The following is a 23,944-nucleotide window of genomic DNA, read 5'->3' on the forward strand; positions in this document are numbered from 1 at the left end:
TTCAACATACGAGTCAAATATTCTTTGAATCGATCAATAGCTTGATACAGCTCCCATATAAACCTATCTTCCGATTTTGCTTTTTGAGGGCCTACAAGGCGCAATTCTTTTCCGAATGAGCTGAAATAATACACAATGACTTCTACAATGTTCAGTATTTATTTATGGTCCGAATCGGACTATAACTTGATATAGCTCCAGTAACATAACAGTTCTTATTCAATATTCTTTGGTTGCCTAAAAAGAGATACCGCGCATAGAACTCGACAAATGCGATCCATGGTGGAGGGTATATAAGATTCGGCCCGGCCAAACTTAGCACGCTCTTATTTGTTTTAGTTTGAATGATATTTTTGTGAAAAAATTATTGAACGTTTCTTTAAAGACAACAACGCGTTTATAACATTGTTTCTAAAAACAACGTTCGATGAAATTTTCTCAAAAAAAAATTTCCCGAAAGTTTTGACTGTTTTATGTCCTAATTTTGCTGTTTAGTATACCACCGCCATGATCTTCCACATACGTGTCAAACATGGTCTGAATCGGTCTAAAGCGTGATGCAGCTCCCATGTAAACCCATCTCCCTATTTTACTTCTTAAGCCCCCAAAGGGCGCAATTCCTATTCGAATTGGCTGAAATTTTAAACAATGACTTCTACTCTAATTCTTTTCTTTTATCCTTAAATTGCCTAAAAGGGATACCGGGAGAAGAACTTGACAAATTGATCCACGGTGGAGGGTATATAAGATTCGGCACTGCCGAACTGAGCACGCTCTTACTTGTTTTAAATAAATTTATTTATCAATATTTCAATGATCTGCATTTTCATGGGAAATGAGAAACAAAACACAAAACACGATCCTTATCATCGAGCTTGAACTTTAATGGGACTGCACTCATTGATATTAGAGTTGGTCCCTGCACCTTAATGGCATGTTCATGGGAAATTTTGTAGTGTACGGATTCGAGATAATTTTCTCGACCCCGACTCTCGGCAAAATTACTCAACTCCTACTCCGCAACCCTGGTTATAACAAATACATGAAAAATTAACGCAAATCTCTATTAGTTGGAATCTGAACGGCCACCGCTAAAAGTAGGACCGGCATAGATTAGAAGACTTCAAATCTTGTTGACGTCGTTTTGATGCCCTCTCTGTCTTTCAAAATGACAGAGTTCAAAGCTGCTTCCTTGGATTTGGGCCAAATATAAAGTAACTGATTGTTTTACTAATCTATTATCTATTAGTGGGATATTCTGTTATGTAACGTGCTGGTTTATCAGATACGTAAAAGAGTGAGTGTCGGTATTTTTGTGAGATTGTTATTGTTATTTAATTTTGTTTTGCTATAAACTACCGAATTTTTTTATTGACTTGTTGTTTGCTTATTTTTCATATACATATGTATGCATTTGTCTCAAAAGATCAGGTTTTTATTTTATTATCGGATCATATTTTTAGGCGCGATTGTAATAATTTGACGATTGTTTGTACGATAAGTGAAAATTATGGTCACTAATAAAATTCAAGTTCTAATAGTACACTCAAAAAAAAAAAAAAAAAAAAAATAATAATAATAATTCATTTCACATAAAGGAAATTTTCGACTTTACTTTAAAAGACTTCTTTGCTGGAGCTTCTTCATTCGTTCTAACAACAAGACCTAGCCTCGTCATACAGTTCATATCATCAATGCAAACTGGTCCACAAGGATCTTTCTCTCCAACACTCCAAGCACTGCCCCGTCTGCTTTCACAATTACCCATGGCGCGGAACTTTATGACAACACGGGTAGTATCAGTGTCTTTTATAGTGTGATCTTCGTCTGTTGAGAGGTAGCATCTGTTAGCCAGAATAATTCTTCGCTTTATTATTGGTGTCTTTCATTTCGGTTACGGCGGTGCCTAGGAAAATAAGGTTGCTGACTATCTCGAAGTTGTGGTTCCTAACTTTCTCCATTTTCTTTTCTGTTCGGTTGTACAAGGCGTTTTGGGAGTTGATACCATACATTTCGCTTTATCTCCATTTACTGCCAGACCCATTTTAACTTATTCCCTTTCAATTCTTTCAAAGGCTGCAGTTACTACTTCTGATGACCTATAAATGATATCTTTGTCGGCATAGGCGAGTAGCATGTGTTTGTGTGTGAGTAGTATGCCATATCTATTCACATCTGCATCTCTAATAATGTTATCCAGCAGGATATTAAAGAGATCACACAATAAGCTGACTTTTTGTCTGAAACCTCGTTTGATATTGAATGGTTCGGAGAGATCATTCTTTTTCTTACTGAGAGACGTGTTTCAGCAAGTGTCATCCTGCAGAGTCTTATTAATTTTGCAGGAATACCAAACTCTTTATCGAGTATGCGTTCTTCTGGCCAGATCGTGCAGACAAGATGAAGCATACGCCTTATCAGCGTTTCGCCTCCGGTCTTAAACTGTTCAGCGGGCAACTCGTCGGCTCCTGCTGCCTTAATGTTCTTCAGTCGGGTCACAGGTACCTGGACCTCATTTTGACTAAGAGGTAAACATTCTATACCTTTATTAGGAATTAGTTCTGCGGTGACCTCTTCGCCGCCAACATCGGACACTAGCAACTGGGTGAAATGTTCTTTCCATATCCTCTGCACACTATCTGTAACAGTCGGGTCACAGATACCTGGACCTCATTTTGACTAAGAGGTAAACATTCTATACCTTTATTAGGAATTAGTTTTGAAGTGTGCTCTTCGCCGCCAACATCGGACACTAGCAACTAGGTGAAATGTTTTTTTCATATCCTCTGCACACTATCTGTAACAGTTACAAGATCTCTTTTTTGTCTCTGCAGGAGGATATGACTGTACCAAAGCCATCGGTTTGATGTTTGATTCTTTGGCAGAACTTCCGGACTTTTCGACAAATAGACTTATTTTATAAAAAAAGTTTGAAATTATTTACGATGAAGGTACATGTTTTTATACCCACCACCATAGGATGGGGGTATACAAATCAAGTCATTCCGTTTGTAACACCGCGAAATGTTCATCTAAGACCCCATAAAGTATACATATTCTTAATCGTCTCGACTCTCTGAGTCTATCTAGCCCTGGCCGTCCGTCCGTCTGTCGAAATCACTATAGAAGTGGAACGTGTAACGCTAGCCGCTTAATATTGATGTAGGTCGTTGGGGATTGCAATTAGGCCAAATCGGTTCAGATTTAGATAAAGCTCCCATATAAACCGATCTGCCGATTTGACTTCTTGAGTCCTTACAAGATGTAAGGACTCAGAACGGCGCCATCCTCGTTCGGTTCCTAGAAGCTTTAATTTTTGCTCATTTGACAGAAGTTTGGCATATAGAATAAAATTATGCCCTTCAATTACATTTATTTGGTATAAATTTTTTGCAGAATCTATGGTGGTGAGTACCCAAGATTCGGCCCGGCCGAACTTAGCACGGTTTTACTTGTTCGCAATAATTCCTTGCAAGAGTTTCTGACAAATCTAACGTTTTTTTTTCTTTGACAATACCTTTCGTTCTTGATATCTAGTACATGTTATCAGGGACGAAGCCAGAATTTTATTCTGGTGGCCCAACCCACAGTTTTTAAAAATTTCCAAATTCTTCTGCGATACCTCAAATTTTTTATTGAATATTGTGGTCGCTACTGGGTACAGGAATTGACCCATCGGTGGTGACATTTGCTCATAAAGTCAGATTTGTATTTGTAGACCAATTCTTATCTTTCAAATCCTTCAAAATGTGCTTGTCTTTGCGAATATCTTAGTTTTGTAGTGATAGATTCGGTAAATCAGCTTCAGTGTTTTGATAAAAAAAACTTTCTTTTGCTCTCTTCTTAATTTCCCCTTAAACTATTTTATGATTTCCATAAATTATTATTTGTGTCGGTTAATTGGTTTTCTTTCCATAAAATTGAACGTAAACAAACTGTAAAAGTTAAACAATTATAATTGTTAAATATTTCAAAATATAAATGTCGACCAATTTTTTTTGAAGAGCTTAAATTATGTCGCAAAATTCTCCTTCGAACTTTTTTTAAACTGATCGAAAATCCGTTTTTGATGGAAACGATGAAAACTTCCATCCAATTATTGCCGTTCATGTTTATAATTTCCATCATGTCTTAATAAGCCTTCAAGTTTACCTAATTTATTGGAGATGTAATTAGGACAGGAACTTAAAAATCAGAAATACGAAAAGATTTTTACATCATTGCAGTTGTAAACGGTTTCTTTTGTTGTCAATTTTATTAGCGTTTAAGTTATGTTTGATTTATTTTCGTCAACAAATAATTAATTATTATTAAATTCTCGGCCGATACGGGATGACTATGAGCACCACACAGGCTGGAACTTTGAGCTCCGACTTGTGTGGTGCCCATTGTTATCACGTGAAGCTTAGCTGAAAGCTACCGGGCGCTTCCACAGGTTGCGGATGGTGGAAAGCTCCGTTTTTATGCGGAGTAGCTGCAAATGCGGCCGCAGGCAGTCAGCGATTTTCGAGAGGAGAGTCTCAGTGAGGAGTCTGGTGGCACTGGCGCTTAATTAAATACTGAGTGGCAATGATACTCGAGATGACAAGGCGAGTTATTGGCGCCTTCAAATAACCAATGGCCAACATCAGCGTCTGTTCCCAGGTTAGGGGCGGCTGGCGGCGAGCGTCGGATCTTGGAGCAAGCGACTCGCCACAACGAGGGATACATGCAATTTCACAAATCCATGCGGTTGGGGCGCTGGGCCAGTAACCCGCCCCCAGAAAACATGGAACTACTATGAAAAACAAAGGAATAGTAAAAACGGACCCCCCCAACGTTGACGACCCACACAAACGAAAAAAGGAATCTGCAGCTGGAATGTCCGCACTCTTTATAGAGACGCGCTGGCGGATGTATTAGAGAAGTACAAGGCAGATATAACCGCCTTACAGGAAGTGCGATGGATTGGGAATGGCGTCACTACAACACCAACCAGCTTTACTCCGGTTGATGAGAGTTTAGCCACAACCCGCATAAAAGCCAAATTCTTCAACATCAGACTTATTTGTGCCCATGCCCTGACGGAAGACAAAGACGAGCAGACCAAGGATATTTTCTACTAGCGTCTAGAGAGAGAATATGACCGCTGCCCCGCCCATGATATTAAAATCGTTCTGGGAGATTTTAATGCGAAAATAGGGAGGGAAGACATTTTTGGTCCAACAGTCGGAAAGTTTAGCCTCCACGAGATAACGTCCAGTAATGGGTTGAGGCTGGTAGATTTCGCCGCGGCAAAAAACATGGTAGTTAGTATCACCAGATTTCAACATAAAAATATCCACAAAGCCACATGGCTGTCACCCGATCAAAACACGAGAAACCAAATTGATCACGTTGTGATAGATGGAAGGCATTCATCCAGCGTGTTAGATGTACGATCGATCCGTGGAGCGAATATAGATTCGGATCATTATCTTGTTGCAGCAAAGGTTCGCACCCGTTTGAACATGACGAGGAAAGTACGATCTGCCACTGCACGGGAGCTGAACATTGAAAAGCTGCAAACACAACAGATGGCAGCGACATGCTTCACTCGACTGACCCAACTGCTTGATGAAAGCACTCCTTGTTCTGATGATATAATGGCGCAGTGGCAAACTATTGCCCACTCCATGGAAAATGCCGCGAAATCCGTACTAGGGTAGCGAAAGCCTCCTCCAAAAAACCCATGTTACGACCAAGAGTGTCGAGATGATACTGAAGCCAAGAATGTGGCATATAGAGCAACCCTGCAATCAGTAGCAACGCGCCAGATGAAGGAGAGGTATCGGGAGAAAAGGAGAGAGGAGAAAGAAAAAGGAAATGAAACGACGTGAGTGTGAGCGAATTGAGATGTACAGGAGTCAGAATGAAGTCCGGAAATTCTACCAAAGAATTAAACACCAAACCGATGGCTTTGGTGCAGGCACATCCTCCTGCAGAGACAAAGAAGTAAATCTGGTAACTGACACAGACAACATGCCGAGGATATGGAAAGAACATTTTACCCAACTGCTAGTGTCTGATATTGGCGGCGAAGAGGATACCGCAGAACCAATCCCTGCTGATGGTATAGAATGTTTACCTCCTAGTCAGAATGAGGTCCAAGTAGCAGTAACCCGACTAATGAAAAACAAGGCAGCAGGAGCCGACGGGTTACCCGCTGAACTATTTAAGACCGGAGGCGACACGCTGATAAGGCGTATGCATCAGCTTATCTGCGCAATCTGGCTAGAAGATTCATACCCGATGATTGGAACCTCAGCATACTACAGGGTGGCTGATGAATATTGCTACAATGATGAATATTGCTACATTTTTTTTTCGGTGTATGGAATACATTTTTCTTTTATTCATGTTAAATTAAATTATTAAATTAATTATTAAATTATTATTAATTAAATTAATTAATTAATTAATTAAATTAATTATTAAATTATTATTATTAAATAGAAAAAAAGTTATTACATTTTTTTTTGGTAGCGGCTTTCATCAGCCACCCTGTATGTCCCGTACACAAGAAAAGAGACAAGACGGAATGTGCCAACTACAGAGGAATAAGTCTCCTCCCCATAGCATACAAGATACTCTCGAGCGTACTGTGTGAAAGATTAAAACCTAAAGTCAATGAGATAATTGGGCCCTATCAATGCGGCTTTAGACCAGGTAAATCCACCCTAGACCAGATATTCACACTGCGCCAAATCCTGGAAAAGACCCGAGAAGGACAAATCAACACTTACCACCTCTTTGTTGACTACAAAGCCGCCTTCGATACTCCTTTACGTTCAAAGGTATTTCAAGCCATGTCTGAGTTTGGTATCCCTGCAAAATTAATAAGACTCTGCAGGATGACACTTGCTGATACCCGTTCCTCAGTAAGAATAGGAAAGAACCTCTCCGAACCATTTAATACCAAACGAGGTTTCAGACGCCCTTAGAGGGCGCAATTCCGATTTGAAATTTAAATCGGAATTGCGTCCATCACTCCGTGTTTCTAACGGAGTGATGAAATTAGTATAGACCCATCCTATGGCGGAGTGTATAGAAATCTATCATATTTATTATATCAAAAGTTTTGCAGGCTACCGTGGAGCAGAGATTAGCATGCCAGGCTGTGACGCAGAACGCCTGGGTTCAAAGCCCGGTGTGAACATGAGAAAAATATTTAGAGGTTGTTATCGCCTTACTAATGGTGGCTAAATTTGTAAGGTATCCTGCTATATTAAAACTTCTCTTCCAAGTGGTGTCGCTGTGCGTCACTCCGTTCAGACTCGGCATAAAAAAGAAGGACCCTTATCATAGAGCTTAACTTTAATCGGACTCCACTAATTGATATACCAAAAGTATCCCCTGTTCTTTACTGAAATGTTCATTGGAAATAGTAATAGTAGTAGTAAAGATTTTCAGACTAACATGCAATATATAATTTTCAAATAATATTTTTTCTACAAGTAAAATTTTAATCAAAATTGATTGATATACCAAATTGATTGATATACCAATTGATATCAATTGATATACCATTGATATACCAAAAGTATCCCCTGTTCTTTACTGAAATGTTCATTGGAAATAGTAATAGTAGTAGTAAAGTTTTTCAGACTAACATGCAAAATATAATTTTCAAATAATATTTTTTCTACAAGTAAAATTTTAATCAAAATTATAAAACTAGAGTTGAGGGAAAATTTAAATTGAATTATGTCTTGGAGAAATTATTTTTAAAAATATTCTTTCGCCTCCCCCCGCTGCCTACGTCCCTGCATGTTATTCATCCTTCATCTAGTTTTTCTTTATTTATAAATTAATTTAATGTCAGGTTTATTTTTGTGTATATTCTTTTTAGTTTTAAATTAGATTGTGCAATCATAACTAGATCTCAGTTGGCAATTCAAACTCTTTTGGTGTTCATTTCGATTTTATGATGCACAATTATATTCAAAGCATTCCATTTTCGCCCAACTCCATTATTGTTTTGTATTATGGTCTGCTCTATTCGTTATGATATAAATAAAACAAAAAATTACTCAAGGAGTTGTTGTTTTCGCACATTGAAATAACTACTTTGGGATGGATATACCAAATATTACCAAACAATGTATATACCTTACAAAAATTTTTTGTGTTGTGTTTTGTACCTAAGACAAAACTTCAAAAATTGTCACTTTCAGAGTTTTCCATTCGCATTCTATCGAACTCGACATGCTGTTTGGCAGTCAAAAAAAAAAAAGAAAAAAAGTTATGTGTGAGAATGTGTTTTTACAACTGGTGAGCACACTATAGCAATTATGTGCAAGCCCATGGGTGAGCTGGGGATTATTTTTTGTAATGTACACAGTAATATGTAATAGTGTGAGTGTGTTTGCACTTCACTGGTCTACACGCTCAAATACTCACAATTTCTCTCTAATAGGAGAGATTCAAGAGAGGAATTATTGGGCCAGCAAGCACATAATCTAGGAATCTAAGGTTAAAATAGCTGTCATGTAAGGGGATTTAATTTTTGCACTAGGCTTAAGGAGGCCACCGTAGCGCAGAGTTTAGCATGTCCGCCTATGACGCTGAACGCCTGGGTTCAAATCCTGGCGAGACCATCAGAAAAAGTTTTCAGCGATGGTTTTCTCTTCCTAATGCTGGCAACATTTGTGAGGTACTATGCCATGTAAAACTTCTCTCCAAAGAGGTGTCGCACTGCGGCACGCCGTTCGGACTCGGCTATAAAAAGGAGGAACCTCATCATTGAGCTTAAACTTGAATCGGACTGCACTCATTGATATGTGAGAAGTTTGCCCCTGTGGAATGTTCATGGGCAAAATTTGCAATAATTTGCAATTATTAGGCGTGAGAAATTGGAGAAGATATTTGAAATTTTGGATATGCAAATGGTTTGCAAGGCAAAATATCTTCGATATTGCTATTGATGTGGTTTATTTAGGTTAAATCCGTTTTTCTGTCTACGCACTGATAAAAAAAAAATAGTAATTTGCCAATACTTGTTGGTATTATTTTATTCACATTAATGGTAACGAATATTGTACCAAAGTCAAAGGAAGTGTATAGAGTCCTTAAAATTCGCTCAAAAAAGCTCTCACAAATGGAAGAAATTTCCAACTCGCAGTCGTTATTCTTGCAAAAAAAAAAAAAAAACGTTTGGGACATTGTTATGACAAACAAAATATTCTTATTACGAAGTTTTTTTTTTTCATTGTAACTCTGTAACGTTTCGCTTCAACATATCAAACTATAATCATAAAAGTAGCACTATTGAACGGTACTAACTTTTTCTTATTGTAAACCCAGCTTCGCCTTCGGTAAAAGGGCCTTTCGTTTGTTGTTAAACATTCCTTGTTGTAAAACTCTTTAATGGCAAAGGTTGGCAATCGAAACATTTCGTTAACCGGACCAATAATTATCCTTGTGCTCATCCCACTGTAGACCAGTAATGGGCATTAATACCCACACTATTCTACATTACTGTGCAAGTATCATTCCCATCCATATATCAAATTTAGATTATCGACTGATATCAATATTCTGTCAGAGGGGGCAATTCCTATCCGATTTGGCATGACGAGTTTTGTTATGACTTCCAACAACTGTGGTTTAAATCGGTCTATAACCTTATATAGCTGCCATATAAACAGATCTAGGGTATTGGTTTCTTGAGCCTCTAGAGGGGGCAACTCCTATCCGATTTGGCTAAAATTTGGCATGACTGGTTTCGTTATTACTTCCAACAACTGTGGTAAGTTTGATATAGCTTTCATATAAACAGACTTGGGACCTTGGCTTCTTGAGCCTCTTGGGGGCGTAATTATTATCCGATTTGGCTGAAATTTTGTACAAACGCTTCCCCCATGACTTTTAACATACGTGTCAAACATTGTCTAAATTGGTCTAAAGCATGATACAGCTCCCATGTAAACCGATCTCCCCATTTTACTTATTCGAATTGACTGAAATTTTACACAATGACTTTTATTGGTTGCCCAAAAAGTAATTGCGGATTTTTCATATAGTCGGCGTTGACAAATTTTTTCACAGCTTGTGACTCTGTTATTGCATTCTTTCTTCTGTCAGTTATCAGCTGTTACTTTTAGCTTGCTTTAGAAAAAAAGTTTAAAAACAGTATATTTGATTAAAGTTCATTCTAAGTTTTATTAAAAATGCATTTACTTTCTTTTAAAAAATCCGCAATTACTTTTTGGGCAACCCAATAGTATCATCTGCAACATTTATGGTCTGAAACGGATCATAACTTGATATAGCTCCAAGTATAGCAATTCTTTTCTTTTATCCCTTGTTTGCCTAAAAAGAGATACCGGGAATGGAACTTGACTAATGCGATCCAGCCAGGCCGAACTTAGCACGCGTTTACTTGTTTAATTTCACGACGACGGCAAGGAAATTGGTCATGTCCCACCTAAGCGACTGACATCATTCTGTATATGCGGGGAATATGGTTTCTAATCCCTTATTAGTACCTAAGGGAGTTCCTCAGGGTTCAGTATGCAAACGACCTACCTCCTCGGCTGATACACGGCCAGATTTTGATGTATACTGATGACGTGCAGGTTTTCCAAAGTGGCCTCGTGAACGAGATGGACGACTGCATAGATAAACACAACGCGGATCTGCTTCGTGTTTGTGACTGGGCGACTGAGAATGGTTTGCTTATAAATTAACAATCAGAGGACTGACATTGTACGGAGTGCGAAGAACCTTGGTGTCGTCTTTAACAGGTCCTTGGGCTGGTCCGATCATGCCAACGTTGTTGCCGGGCAGACATTTTCGAAGCTTCGTGCTAAGACGTCCCTGGTTTCTGGTCTGGTTTATGGATATGAACATTGTGCATTTTACAGCATAATTCGTTATGCATATGGTTTAAGACACACTCAATATATATCAGTTTATGTCAACTCTTTGTTTGGAATTAGTTCCAACAATCTTCTGAACTGTAGGTCACTGATATTTTTAAATAAGATTAAGATTATCATAAAAAAAAAACCAGAATATTTGTTTGGGAGACAAGAGCTTGCACGATCTAGAAGAAATGAAAAAAGTTAATACCCTTCAGCAGACGGAGTTTGATGTCTTTGTTACAATCTACCACACGATATACATTGAATATTAGCAACGCAATTATCACACCTGTATGTTATTTTCGTATGACATAACCTAAAAATTTGAGCAAGAGCTGATTTTTTTATGCGTAAAATTTGTTAAAGTTGTGAGAAAGCTGGTTAAATCGCAACAAAAACAGCTGATTTCTTTATGTTTTCGGCAGAAGGAATAGAGCACGCTCTAATCGAAAAAATTGTTCATATGTTACTTTCGTTTGTATCACCTGACATGTACAACTCTACACGTGCTAAATTTGGCATGTCATAAGACAACTACATGCCGTCTAATAGAGCCTTAAGTTCGGCCGTGCCAAATCTTATATACTCTCCACCATGGATCGTATTTGTCGAGTTTTTTCCCTGTATTTCTTTTTAGGCAAACAAAAGATAAAAGAAAAGAATTGCTATGCTTGGCGCTATATTATGTTATGGTCCGATTCGGAGCTGTACCAGGCTATAAACCGATTCAGACCATATTTGACAAGTATAATGGAGGTCAAGGAAAAACCGTTGTACAAAATTTCAGCCAAATCGGATAATAATTGCGCCCTCTAGTGGGTCAAGAAGTCAAGATCCAAGATCGGTTTATATGGTAGCAATATTAAAACATGGACCGATATGGCCCATTTACAATCCCAACCGACTTACACTAATAAAAAGTTTTTGTGCAAAATTTCAAGCGCCTAGCTTTACTCTTTCGAAAGTTAGCGTGCATTTTGACAGACAGACGGACGGATTGGACCAGATCGACTTAAAAATGACATGACGATTAAGAATATAAATACTTGATGGGGTCTTAGACGAATATTTCGAAGAGTAACAAACAAAATGACGAAATCAGTACACCCCCAATCTATGGTGGAGGGTATCAAAATGGCTTATGAAATTTTTCTTGTAGTTATCGGATATCATTTTTATACCCTCCACCATAGATTGGGGGTGTACTAATTTCGTCATTCTGTTTGTAACTACTCGAAATATTCGTCTGTGACCACATAAACATAACCTAACCTAACCTAGGTCGGTTGGGATTGTAAATGGGCCATATCGGTCCATGTTTTGATGTAGCTGCCATATAAACCGATCTTGGGTCTTGACTTCTTGAGCCTCTATAGGGCGCAATTCTTATCCGATCGGAATGAATTTTTTCACGACGTGTTTTGTTATGATATCCAACAACTTTGCCAAGTATAATTCAAATCGATCAATAACCTGATATAGCTGCCATATAAACCTATCTTGGGTCTTGACTTCATGAGCCTGTATAGGGCGCTATACTTATCCGATCGGAATGAAAATTTTCACGACGTGTTTTGTTATGGTATCCAACTTTGGCAAGTATGGTTCAAATCGGTTCATAACGTGATATAACTGCCATATAAACCGATCTTGAATCTTGACTTCTTGAGACACTAGAGGGCGCAATTCCTATCCTATGATATCCAACAACTGTGCCATTCGAATAGGCTGACATTTTGCACAGGTCTGAAACATATAATTTAATTGTGGTCCGAACCGGACCATATCTTGTTTTGCCTAAGAAGAGATGCCGTGTAAAGAACTCGACAAATGCGATCCATGGTGGAGGGCATATAGGATTCGGCCCGGCCGAATTTAGCGCTCTTTTACTTATTCTTTTGCTTTATATTTTACTTCACAATTTTTATAACTTTTAAATTTGGGTTGTTATAAATCTTTTGTTTTTCTTGTATTGTGAAACACAGCAGCATAAATCATAAAATGATGAAACAGCGCACTAGTCAAATAGTTTAAGAACGTAGCATGTAGCATTTATTTTAAGTTGCCAAATTTGATTAATAAAGTACAGACGTGGTGATAACAACACATATTTTTTTTAAATCAAAATTAACATAGCAAGTTTAACTGGCGCCCGAGTAGGGACCTTCGTCAGAATATCAGTGGGTGATAACAACACATATTTTTTTTTAAATCAAAATTAACATAGCAAGTTTAACTGGCGCCCGAGTAGGGACCTTCGTCAGAATATCAGTGGGAGAATAAGTCTAGACCGTAAAACTAGCAGTCCAACGAATAAAAATGTCCACGTCCAAGAAAAACATCAAATAAATACCGTTAAAATAATAACAAGAGGATGCGGACAGCTGCCGCACTTTAGGCATAAGTGACTCTAAAAATAAGAAAAAAAGATAAACAACAAATAAAAACAAATTTTAAGTGAAGCTAGTGTAAGGTGAACCAGAAAAATAATGATATGCTAAAAATAAAAAATTGTGTGAAAACTGAAAAATAAGGAAAACAAATGTTGGAAAGAAAAAGAAAATGTTAGAGAAAGTTGTTGGAAATAAAAAGAAAATGTTAGAGAAAGTTGAAAAACAAAAAAAAAAAAAAAAAAAAATAATGATAAGCTAAAAAAAAAAATTATGAAAATTGGAAAATAAATATTGTAAATCTAAAGAATAAACGTTTATGTAAATGAAAATAATGTTAAGGAAGTTTTTATCTAAAATATGTGCTAAAAATAAAAAAGTTGTATGAAAATTGAAGGATAAAAACAAGAAGTAAAATAGAGAGATCGATTTATATAGGGAGCTATATCGGACTATAGACCGATTCAGACCATAATAAACACGTATGTTAAAGGTCATGAGAGAATCCATAGTACAAAATTTCAGGCAAATCGGATAATAATTGCGACCTCTAGAGGCTCAAGAAGTCAAGATCCCAGATCGGTTTATATGGCAGCTAAATCAGGTTATGAACCGACTTGTACTTTATTTGACATAGTTGTTGAAAGTAACAATAAAAAACGTCTTGCGAAATTTCAGCCAAATCGGATAAGAATTGCGCCCTCTAGAAGCTCAAGAAGTCAAGACCCAAGATCGGTTTATACGACAGCTATATAAGGTTATGGACCGATTTGAACCATACTTGGCACAGTTATTGGATATCATAACAAAACACGTCGTGCAAAATTTCATCCCAATCGGATAAGAATTGCGCACTCTAGAGGCTCAAGAAGTCAAGACCCAAGATCGGTTTATATGGCAGCTATATCAGGTTATAAACCGATTTGAACCATACTTGGCACAATTGTTGGATATCATAACAAAACACGTCGTGCAAAATTTCATTCCAATTGGATAAGAATTGCGCACTCTAGAGGCTCAAGAAGTCAAGACCCAAGATCGTTTTATATGGCAGCTATATCATAACATGGACCGATATGGTCCATTTACAATACCAACCGACCTACGCTAATAAGAAGTATTTGTGCAAAATTTCAAGCGGCTAGCTTTACTCCTTCGGAAGTTAGCGTGCTTTCGACAGACAGACGGACGGACATGGCTAGATCGACATAAAATTTCACGACGATCACAGATATATATACTTTATGGGGTCTCAGACGAATATTTCGAGTAGTTACAATCAGAATGACGAAATTAGTATACCCCCCATCTTATGGTGGAGGGTATAAAAAATAAATATTATAAGACCTAAACAAAAGATGTATTCATTCAGATAAACCTCCACCTGAGCGAGACAGCTACTCACGCTCTGATGGAGAAAATAAGTAAGGGAAAGATTCATACTGCCTTAATTCAGGAGCCTTGGAAGACCCGGAACAAAGTTTCTGGACTGAACCATATCAACTACCAATTATTTTATGTTAACACTGGTACTCTGCCGAGGACCTGCGTTATTTGTCATAAAAATTTGAATAATGTATTTTCCCCAGGGTTGTAACGTCGGATGCAACAGCGATGAGACAGGGAGACGGTGGAGCATATTTGGCATTGGATTTAAATGTGACAATATTATACCGCAATGGTATGAGCTGCTCCCATCGCCTTAAGTCTCATTGCTGCATTGGATGCCTCACATTTAATGGCTATGTCAATGAGTCGGATATCTGGAATAGTCTCCAGTGCTCTAGTTATCATCGTTCTCATCGCTTCACCTATACCAACACCACATGTTGCCTGAAACAGTTGTATGGTCCTTATGTTGTACCTTTTCTCCATAGCAGTCTATCAAACTACTGATGTATAAGTAAGTATTGGTCTAATTACGCTCCTGTAGAGCCAGTGAACTATCCTACGCTCCCGAATGTGACACTTCCAATTAATTTTCCTACACAAGATCTCAACTAAGTATTTGTCCTTGTTAGATATAGAAATCGTTTTAGTGAGGAAACATGGTGTGTTAAATTGGCCCACCCTCCTCTTCCTCGTGAACAGGCATATTTCAGACTTCTCTGGGTTAACATTGAGACCCTTTGGTCTAGCCCAGTCATATGCCATCTTCAAGACCCTTTCGGCCCTTCTCCATAGCTGGTTCGGATCCATACCCCTTACGACATTCCTTTGATATAGGCATGCTGTTTCTATTTGAGCAGTTCGTTGGATGTCCTACTCTTTATCATGGCATCTACAATATGTTCCATGGTTTTGAGTAGAAAGGACGTAAGGCTTATAGGTCTGTAGGCCTTTGGTGTCGCATAACTTGCCTTGCCGGACTTAGGTATAAATACCACAATTGCCTCTTGCCAGGCTTTCGGATAGTTTGCCTCCTTCTGTAGTAACGCCGGAAATATTCCATGAGGTCCGGCTGACTTAATTGGTTTGAAGCTCCTCAAGGATTCCTACACCATAAATCCCGTTATGATAAAGCTCCGATCAACATCATTATTCCAAGATTCCAGTGTCTCCGTAAGTCCCGTCGTGGAAAATCGATTTTCATCAAAAGCCTCAACATGTCATCTGTTGTCTTGGTCTCACTCGCTTTCGTCTACTAACGTTTCAGTTTAGACATGGGTTTTTGAGAGCAACTTTTTCATATCGAAGGCGACATTACCGTTATCGACCTAGTTGCAGAACAGTTTGCAGGAGGCACGTTTTGCCGCTCTGGTAATCTTAGTGTATTCCTTGAGCCGTGTGTTATACACATCCCAATAAATGTAATCTTTTTACGACGAGCTCTGTTATAAAGGGTTTTTCTTGGGCTAATTTCCTTTCTCGAAGAGGACAACTATTTTCGAGTCGTAATCCTGTTGACATTTTCATCAGTGCCGAAGTCTTCTTCTGAGTAGTCTTCCGAATTTTGGCCAGTTAGTTTTCAACTTATTACGAAAGTTTATCGGACTCGGCGCTAGCTGTGCTATTATGAACCTAATTTAGCGATGGTCTGTGAAGGAATGCTCAACGGAGACCGTCCAAGCCTGAATCTCAGCGATTACATTTTCCGAACATAATGCCACAAAGGAAAGAGGAAGAAAGGAAAGAGGTTTCCGATCGGATACCTGAGATGAAACTTAAGGTCGAGTGCAAGGCACTGCTGCCAGCGAAAATTTTTTGAACTGTCGGAACCCTAAAGTAGCCATCTGGAAGATCATGTTACACGGGTGGATCAAAGCTACCGGATAGAGTGGGCCTGGGGGTCTACATTAAGAAACCCAGGGACTGAGATCGTTTTAGATTGTCTGGCCATAATACGGTCCTGGAGGCGTAGATCCGGGCGATCACGGATTGCGTGAGGTGGTGTGGTGCTACCAGAGGTACGTCGAGTGTGAACATCTTTACGGACAGTAAAATGGCCATACAGGCAATAACAACCAGAAAGGTAAGGTCACGAACAGTCTTGCAGTGTAAGAAGGAGATTAACGCCTCCTCAGAGGATGCCACAATCCCCGACGTTGGAGCATTTCCTATGTCATTGCCCGATTGTCGCGGCCAACAGACACCGGTACTTAGGTGGGGACACAGCACCAGATGTGGACCAATTAAGGATTTTGTAAGTAACACGGAATTCCTAACTTAAAGTTTTCTTTTTCGAGGTTACTTTTTAGTTTTTAGAGCGTTCAAAAAGCCGATCACTAGCTTAGGCGTATGTCCATAGTGGTATGGGGTGGATTAATATGCGCTCCCTTTTTCAACCTGACCTTATCTAACCTAATACAGTCAAATTTGGAAGGCTCGTACCAGCTGTTCGCTTGAGACAACCTTTAACAATAAGTAATAGATGTGATTTTGCAAAAAAAAAATAAATATCTCAATGGACATATTTAGGGCATAAGCAACAAAATAGTATAATAATGATCAGAGTACTTTACCTGCCAAATTTCTACCCAAACGGATGTCCATTCCAGTCTTCTTTGCCCTTCCGACAAGTGAAGCTTAGCTTTTTTGTTTGTATGTAACTACTAATTTTGTAGTCTTTGCAGCATTGATTTTTTCGACCACATCTAATGTCCATACACATACAAATATGCGCTCTTGGGTAAATTCAACACAACTTGTTTTTTGTGAAACAGCTCAGCTTTTACAGCTCTCGCTTGAGTTCGACTGAATTATTCAGTGTTCCACATTCAAAGTGAGAAGATCTCATAAAGGTCGATCGGAAGTCAGTGATATTATAATTTTGTAGAAGCTCTTACATTGTTTCAAGAGTAAGTAGTAAACAACTCGTAGGCACAAAATATCTCCACTATAGTTTGAAATAATGCGAATGGGCTTCTAAAAGTTTGAATTAATATTTGCCTAAAAAGTTGCTATGATTAAGTATGACATCGATAACCATTCGACCACAAACAGACCAAATGTTTGTTTTCAATGGCAACCATCTGCGTTTACTCAAACACTTTCACCTAAATATTCAATGTATACATTTTCGTGACGTGAGATAATTCCATTCAGTTCTTAATTAGAGTTTTTTTTTGGCAACCACATAAAATAAAATGGTGAAATTTATCTATGCGCTAACGAAATATGAAGGTTTTTTTAAATACATGTATGGTATGTAGGTGGAACCAAAATTTTATAAGTCAGCCACACAATTCTGGGATAGAATGATACGTTGAAGGGAACGCCTTTAGTAGGCTTAAGAAATCAAATCAAGACGTCGGATTATGTGGGAGATATATCAGGCTATAGATCGATACATTTTTGTCTATATTACACTCAAATGTACCTCTTTGCAAAATTGTAGAGCTCTGTGTTAACCTAAACTATTTTTGTCCAACGTATATATGAAGAGGCAACACGGTGCTTCGTCTCTCTCACAGCCATCGGTCAAGCATAAGGAGAACAATAGCCAAATGTACAAAGTTAGCAGCTTTTCCTCAAAGAATATCCTGCTGCATCACATTTAGTGGTTTAATGGCACAATGTTTAGCTTTGGCCAAGTCTTGTCTTTGTTTTTGTCATAATTTTCTCTTAAGCACAAAGTTAATTTTCACCTAATTAATGGACCAAAAATGTGAGCGTACTATAATTATGGTTTTGTTCTACAAAATAAATACTTCAATGCCATATACTTACAGCCTCAAGGCGTATTTAATAAGGTGGCCGCATCGGCAAATTGCTACAACAAAGCATCTTTTTGGGAACTTGATATGTCAAAATTTATCAGCAGGGCGAAGAAAATTCGATTCGCTCTGACTTAAATTTTTGGAAAATTTGCTTCGACCAATCAAAGCAAGAAGAAAGAAGGGTCAAGCAAGAAAACACATATTTGAAATGTTCAAAAATCCAATTATCTCCAGAGGCCTTACCCACAAGGCCACTAAGATGGCTGGTTTCAATAGTTTTCATTAGGTTATTGTAGCCGTTGATAGCTACCAAGTGAATGCTGGTGATGATAGGCGGGATAATTAACGTAAATTAACAAATGACTCAAATAGGTAGATTGTGATTAGAGCTCTATCACCACAAGGAGGGGTTGTGTACTTGTTTTCGGCTCTATGATATCTGTGGGATTTTCAGGTCATTTAAAAAGGGTGGTTAAAGTTTGATGGCTAGGAGTATGACGTTGTGATCATCGGCATATTGTATGCTGCCAAAATTGAGCAATGGGCTTGACATAAACCCCCGAAAGATCAAGCTGATACTATTCATCAATACTAGGTAACTTGGTATGTTCAGGGGACATCTCCTAGATGTGATGGAGCTCTCACGACTAAAAGTCCTGAAAAGCCATTGCAATGCCAGGACTTTGACCTTGCGCTGCACATAAGCTTGAATTGGTGGGGATGAGGAGAAGTCGTAGACGGTTGAGCAACTATTGTGCGACTGCCACGAATTCCGAGAGTAGGTAAAGGATTATGGCTTTACAAACAACTATTTTTCTGCCTAAATTATCTTCATGCAATAGTCCTTTCGCCATTCTTGACTACTATAGCTTTAAATGACATATTGGAGGGAACTTATCCAGACCGCCTGGCCGATTTGCCATGCATGTTGGCTCCCAATCTTCTTCATGCTAATGTCTGGAATTGTACTGGCGTAAATACATAAATGTTCTTCTGCGCTTTTTGAATCTTTCGGGGCGAAACAATGGACCTAAGTTCCCAGCCCAGTGAAGCTGATAGTGAATGAGGTTGTTGGACGCAGCAAACACAAATATTTATTTTGAAGTTTATATTTTTGTACGGCGAATTGAAAAATGAATCGACATATCACAAAACTAAATGTAAATTTAAAATAGGGCTATTTGACAGTTGTATTAAAGAAATTTGTCAAATAAACCTATTTCAAATCTTCATTCAGTTTTGTGAATACGGCCTTTAAATGTTTGCCTAATTTCTTGAAAAAACACGAAAATTGGTTGACCGATAGGTAAATTGCTTTTATTTTGGGTCATCCTAAGGTACAATACACTTGCTTACGAAGACGAAGGCGTGATTTCAATTATTGTATTTTTATACCCTCCACCATAGGATGGGGGTATACTAATTTCGACATTATGTTTGTAACTCCTCGAAGTATTCGTCTAAGACCCCATAAAATATATATGTTCTTGATCGTCATTTATGTCGATCTAGCCATGTCCGTCCGTCTGTCCGTCCGTTTGTCTGTCGAAAGCACGCTATCTTTCGAAGGAGTAAAGCTATCCGCTTGAAATTTTGCACAAATACTTCTTATTGCTGTAGGCCGGTTGGGATTGTAAATGGGCCATGTTTTGTATAGCTGCCATATAACCCCATCTGGGATCTCGACTTTTTGAGCCACTAGAGGACGCAATTCTCATCCGATTTGGCTGAAATTTCGCATGAGGTGTTTTGTTATGATGTCCGACAACTGCCCCAATCATGGTTCAAACTGTTATAGCTGTCATTCAAATGGATCTGGGGTCTTGACTTCTTGAGCCTCTAGAGGGCAATACTTGTTTGATTTGGCTGAAATTTAGCATGACGTGTTTTGTTATTATTTACAACAACTGTGCCAAGTATTCTTTAAATCAGTCCATAACCTGATATAGCTGCCATATCAACCAATCTTGAATCTGCACTTCTTGTCCCGATAGAGGGCGCAATTCCTATTCGATTTGGTTGAAATTTGAGGTGTTTTGTTATAACTTCCAACAACTGTGACAAATATGGTTCAAATCAGTCTATAGCCTGATATAGCCGCCATATAAACCGATCTGGGATCTTTATTTCTTGAGCCTCAAGAGGGCCTAATTATTATCCGATTTGGCTAAAATTTTGTGCAACGGCTTCTTCCGTGACCTCCAACATACGTGTCAAATATGGTCTGAAAAGGTCTTTAGTCTGAAGCAGCTTGCCTATAAACCGAACTCCCTATTTTACTTCTTGGGCCCCTAAAAGGCCCAATTCTTATTCGATTTGGCTGAAATTTTACACCTATACTTCCACTGTGGTCTCCAAAATTCAATTAGCAAAGCAATTCTTTTCTTTTATCCTTGGTTTATCTTAAAAGAGATACCGACAAAGAACTCGACAAATGCGATTCGTTGTGGAGGGTATATAAGATTCGGCCCGGCCGAACTTAGCACGCTCTTACTTGTTTTTTTTTTAACAATCTTTTTCTTATTCCTAAATTATGTATGTCAAATACGTATATTCAGTTATTTTTTGTTTGTTTATACAGTAACGAGTATCCGTACTTTTCGCAAATAAAAAAATCTACAAGTGAGCTAAATTTATATCTTTTGTGTGTCCCGTTCTATCAGATTTGAGCGTGGTTTAACATTGTTCATTAAGCACAAGGGTATGTTATCATGCGGTTCACCAGAAAAGAACCATTTAAATATCGGCTGCAGGAGCGTCAAATATAAAGATGGGAGAGAGCACTAATATTTTCTTTCATAAAATTTATTGGAGGGATGGCACTCACTGCTACCAGCAACCAATATTGGCTCCAAGTGCTGTAATACCATGAACCTGCAACAGAGGTAGGTACAGGTGTGGCTTATGAACTTTATTTTTAATATAGTAGAACAAACTTTATACAGCTGCTTTCTTCTCCTACAACTTGTATGTACGTCTTCTACGGACGCCATTTCCTCTCTTTAATTACATTACTTCCAATTTTGTAAAAAATCATTTATGATATTAGACCTCAAACAGTCTTTACATGTATACCCCAAATATACACAATTAACAACAACACAATATTTAAGTGATGATACAAACTTTGGGGCCTATTTGTACGAGGTATGCTATATAAGTTTTTGACCTAATAATGAGAATGCAAATTTTTATTTCCAAACTTTGGTATAATTTGTTTCAAAGTAGCGTCCAACTAGATTTATACGTTTTTGCATGCGTTCAAACCACATCGCTCCGTACTTTTTCCATGCCGATTGAGACTCTTTCAAAACATGTTTATTGAACGCTTCAACAGCATCTTCTGATGATAAAAATTGTTTACCCCGCATTTTTTTCTTAATGTGCGGGAATAAAAGAATTCATTGGGTGCCAAGTCAGGGCCGTACTGCTGATGACCCATAAATTCGACGTTTTTCTGGTCAAAAAGAGCTGGTTTGAGCGGATTTGTGAGAGCTCGAATTGTCACGGTGGGCCCCAGTATGGATCAAGTCAGTGAACAAGTTTCGTAGGATTTGGCCGTATTGGAAGACGGGCTCATACGCAAAGATGCACGATTCACGACCTGTGACGATATTATAAACTAAGTACTAATCGACACCAGCCTTTTTGTGAGTGAATGTCAAATTGTGCAGAATCCAATGAGAACAATCCTTTTGTACGGGAAAGTGTTTATGTAATTTCAAATGTTTGCTGATGGAAGAAATGTCAGAGGATGCCTCTTTCTCACAGCATGTCACATCACTATCTTGCATTACCAATTCAGGCACGGCATCAATGTTCTCCAGTACAACATCCGTTTTTGGACGACCCTCACGAACTTCGTCAATTCATTATGCCCATTTTTCACTGTGCTATAGCATGGTGCTGCATTGCAGTACAACGATTTAAGTTCATCGATGCACCCTTGTCGTGATGATCCACGCAAAAATTGTGAAAAATGGTCGCACAAAAATGTTTACGAGTTCATTCAATTTTTTTTCAAGTCACTGTAAACCAACACAAATGGTGTTCGTTTGTTAAAACATTCTGAGTACGACTATGCTAGAAAATGTCAAACTTTCCAATCGAAATTTCAAATTGCACCTGTCCACACAAAGTGAAACTTAAAGTTGATATTTGAGGTGACATAGTGTATAACACAACTAAGAGCGTTCTAAGTTCGGCCGTGCCGAATCTTATATACTCTCCCCCATTGATCGCATTTGTCGCATTTGAGTTCTTTTCCCGGTATCTCTTTTTAGGCAAACAAAGGATAAAATGAAAGAATTGCTATGCTTGGAGCTATATCCAATTATTTTTGAAAAGTTAGAAATCCTTTTTCCCGATCCCGGCATGTGGCCGATCGGGACAATATGGTATTCAAACGAATGGTACTTGAGAGTAAAATATGAAATTTATATACAAGTGGAGGCCACTTTAGCGCAGAGGTTAGCATGTCCATTTATGACGCTGAACGACTGTGTTCGAATCCTGGCGAGGCCATTAGAAAAATTTTCAGCGGTTGTTTTCCCCTTCCAATGCTGGCAAAGTTTGTGAGGTACTTTGCCATGTAAAACTTCTGTCCGAATAGGTGTCGCACTGCGGCACGCCGTTCGGACTCGGCAATAAAAAGAAGGTCCCTTATCATTGAGCTTAAAACTTGAATCGGAGTGCACTCATTGATATGGGAGAAGTTTGCCCCTGTTCCTTAGTGGAATGTTCATGGGCAAAAATTGCCTTTGTATATACAAGTTTGGGATCTATTCCTAGGCGGGTCGCTCCACCACAAAATTATGCACCAAATGGGCACATCTTCTCCAGCAGATATTAAAGAGATCACACTATAGGCTGTCTCCTTGTCTGAAACCTCGTTTGGTATTAAATGGTTCGGAGAGATTCTTTCCTATTCTTACTGAAGAACGCGTCTCAGCAGGTGTCATCCTGCAGAGTCTTATTAATTTTGCAGGGATACCAATCTCGGACAGGGCTTGAAATACCTTTGAACGTTAAGGAGTATCGAAGGCGACTTTGTAGTCAACAAAGAGGTGGTAGGTGTTGATTTGTCCTTCTCGGGTCTTTTCCAGGATTTGGCGCAGTGTGAATATCTGGTCTAGGGTGGATTTACCTGGTCTAAAATGCGAGGGGGAGGAGACTTATTCCTCTGTAGTTGGCACATTCCGTCTTGTCTCCTTTTTTGTGTACGGGACATAGTATGCTGAGGTTCCAATTATCGGGTATGCGTTCTTCTAGCCGGATTACCATCTAGCCATCGGCTTCTGTTGCCTTGTTGTTCTTTGGTCGGATCACTGCTACTTGGACCTCATTCTGACTAGGATGTAAACATTCCATACCATCATCAATGATTGGTTCTGCGGTATCCTCTTCGCCGCCAACGTCGGACACTAGCAGTTGAGTGAAATGTTCTTTCCATATCCTCAGCATGTTATCTATGTCAGTTACCAGATTTCTTTCTTTGCCTCTGCAGGAG

The 23,944-nt window shown here is 38.6% G+C and overlaps 2 protein-coding genes across 10 annotated transcripts in view; one reads left to right on the forward strand and one right to left on the reverse strand.

Annotated features, from left to right (window-relative positions):
- LOC106091731 (sulfotransferase 1 family member D1) overlaps positions 1-23,944 on the forward strand; it is a 236,511-nt gene that overhangs the window by 162,941 nt on the left and 49,626 nt on the right. For 2 of the 9 annotated variants that reach the window (XM_059370427.1, XM_059370431.1), the window contains exon 1: positions 21,021-21,320. The exons of 3 other annotated variants lie outside the window; for them this stretch is intronic. The gene's annotated coding sequence lies outside the window, so the exon portion shown is untranslated. Of the gene's footprint in view, positions 1-17,498; positions 17,575-21,017; positions 21,331-23,944 lie in introns of those variants that run through there. 4 more of the 9 variants (XM_059370428.1, XM_059370432.1, XM_059370429.1 and 1 more) reach the window with 4 other exon arrangements.
- Positions 1-23,944, reverse strand: part of LOC106091734 (protein lethal(2)essential for life) — a 71,945-nt gene that overhangs the window by 41,389 nt on the left and 6,612 nt on the right. The gene's annotated exons all lie outside the window — the stretch shown is intronic.

Source organism: Stomoxys calcitrans, chromosome 5 (genome assembly GCF_963082655.1).
Source record: "Stomoxys calcitrans chromosome 5, idStoCalc2.1, whole genome shotgun sequence".
Classification (NCBI taxonomy): domain Eukaryota; kingdom Metazoa; phylum Arthropoda; class Insecta; order Diptera; family Muscidae; genus Stomoxys; species Stomoxys calcitrans.